Below are 2857 nucleotides of genomic sequence, written 5' to 3'. Positions count from 1 at the left end.
TCCGCACAGCTGCGATACAAACCACCTGCGAGAACCGCAGAGGCGACCGAGCAGCAGACGGCGTCGCGGCGCCGAGCGCCGGGCGGCGGCGCATCCTCAGCGCACACAGTCCTCAATCGGACCAGCACACTGCAGATGTCCACCGCGCTTCGCACCGGGCCCGCGAGGACCTACTTTGGCCGCACGGCGCCGCGTGCAGGGTGCGCCGGCGCGCAGCTGCGCCGCCTGCCGCCTCCGTCGGCCGGCGCGCCTGCCACTGGCCGCCCCCACCAGCCGGCTGTAGCGCGTGCGCCCACGCACCGCGCGGCCAGCACGCCGGGAGGCCCCCCCTCACCGGCCGGGGACGGTCCCACCCAGCCACCGCCGCGTATCGCTTCACACCCAGATGCCATTCACGTTCGTGGGCATGGTGGGTATCGCTGGAACAACCGGTTGGTAGCTCAACCGATCGTCGCCATCACTGATTCACCTCTAGCGAGAACAACCGCACCACAACGGTTTACCAGTTGTTCATTTGCATAACGTCACCAGCAAACGTAGGCGTCCATCGCCATTTGCAAATTCAACGATTGTTGCATGCCTGTGTCAGGTGTCACGACACACTATGTCTGCCCACATACACGCAACAACATGTGCACGCTTCGCGAACACGTGGAAGGTGGCCCCCGTACGTATGCGATGTCCATTGCGCGAACGACTGTCAACCGGCCTCTGTCGCATGTCGCAGATGTGGAACGCAGTGCACCATGCTATCACGGTGTGTGAGAAGAGACGACTACGTCTGACAACACGCGCCACTACATCAACAGACGGCTCATGCTGATCGCCATCCAGGGCATACCACACTGCAATCCAGCTCTTATAGGGAGACGACACGTAGCTGAGTGCACAACATTTGGACCGCATGGTTCGCCGTTGTTGGCGCAGTCGTTGTACGGTCACATGTACCACGATGTATCATTCAGTACATGAGGACCAATGTGCAGTACAGTGTGTGATTTGGACGTACAACATCAGCGGACAGTTGACACAGGCCGTACCACAGCGTAGGCTAAGTGCTTCGCACATGCGAATGCCAATGAACAACTGCAAATGCCAATGAACAACTGCAAAGGGCATTGAGCATGTACGTCCTGCTGCCATCCACATTACAGTGTATAGCTGCAAGGTGTTTAACATGAAGCGATACACTGGGGACCGGGCAGTGCGAGTAGCAAACTATATTGCGGGGGTTGCAGTTAGGCAACACTACACTAATTTAACGCGTCGTATGACAATTACAGAGCAGGTTAAGGCCCAACGTGTGTTGGGTTAAGGCCCAACGTGTGTTGGGTTAAGGCCCAACGTGTGTTGGGTTAAGGCCCAACGTGTGTTGGGTTAAGGCCCAACGTGTGTTGGGTTAAGGCCCAACGTGTGTTGGGTTAAGGCCCAACGTGTGTTGGGTTAAGGCCCAACGTGTGTTGGGTTAAGGCCCAACGTGTGTTGGGTTAAGGCCCAACGTGTGTTGGGTTAAGGCCCAACGTGTGTTGGGTTAAGGCCCAACGTGTGTTGGGTTACGTTAAGGGGCAATGTGGGTTACGTTAAGGGGCAATGTGGGTTACGTTAAGGGGCAATGTGGGTTACGTTACGGCGCAATATAGGTTACGTTACGGCGCAATATAGGTTACGTTAAGGCGCAATATCGGTTACGTTAAGGCGCAATACAGGTTACGTTAAGGCGCAATACAGGTTACGTTAAGGCGCAATACAGGTTACGTTAAGGCGCAATACAGGTTACGTTAAGGCGCAATACAGGTTACGTTAAGGCGCAATACAGGTTACGTTAAGGCGCAATACAGGTTACGTTAAGGCGCAATACAGGTTACGTTAAGGCGCAATGCAGGTTACGTTAAGGCGCAATACAGGTTACGTTAAGGCGCAATACAGGTTACGTTAAGGCGCAATACAGGTTACGTTAAGGCGCAATACAGGTTACGTTAAGGCGCAATACAGGTTACGTTAAGGCGCAATACAGGTTACGTTAAGGCGCAATACAGGTTACGTTAAGGCGCAATACAGGTTACGTTAAGGCGCAATACAGGTTACGTTAAGGCGCAATACAGGTTACGTTAAGGCGCAATACAGGTTACGTTAAGGCGCAATACAGGTTACGTTAAGGCGCAATACAGGTTACGTTAAGGCGCAATACAGGTTACGTTAAGGCGCAATACAGGTTACGTTAAGGCGCAATACAGGTTACGTTAAGGCGCAATACAGGTTACGTTAAGGCGCAATACAGGTTACGTTAAGGCGCAATACAGGTTACGTTAAGGCGCAATACAGGTTAGGTTAAGGCGCAATACAGGTTAGGTTAAGGCGCAATACAGGTTAGGTTAAGGTACGACATAGGTTAGGTTAAGGTACGACATAGGTTAGGTTAAGGTACGACATAGGTTAGGTTAAGGTACGACATAGGTTAGGTTAAGGTACGACATAGGTTAGGTTAAGGTACGACATAGGTTAGGTTAAGGTACGACATAGGTTAGGTTAAGGTACGACATAGGTTAGGTTAAGGTACGACATAGGTTAGGTTAAGGTACGACATAGGTTAGGTTAAGGTACGACATAGGTTAGGTTAAGGTACGACATAGGTTAGGTTAAGGTACGACATAGGTTAGGTTAAGGTACGACATAGGTTAGGTTAAGGTACGACATAGGTTAGGTTAAGGTACGACATAGGTTAGGTTAAGGTACGACATAGGTTAGGTTAAGGTACGACATAGGTTAGGTTAAGGTACGACATAGGTTAGGTTAAGGTACGACATAGGTTAGGTTAAGGTACGACATAGGTTAGGTTAAGGTACGACATAGGTTAGGT

Source organism: Schistocerca americana, unplaced genomic scaffold (assembly GCF_021461395.2).
Source record: "Schistocerca americana isolate TAMUIC-IGC-003095 unplaced genomic scaffold, iqSchAmer2.1 HiC_scaffold_746, whole genome shotgun sequence".
Taxonomy (NCBI): Eukaryota; Metazoa; Arthropoda; class Insecta; order Orthoptera; family Acrididae; genus Schistocerca; species Schistocerca americana.
This window is presented reverse-complemented; position numbering follows the sequence as displayed.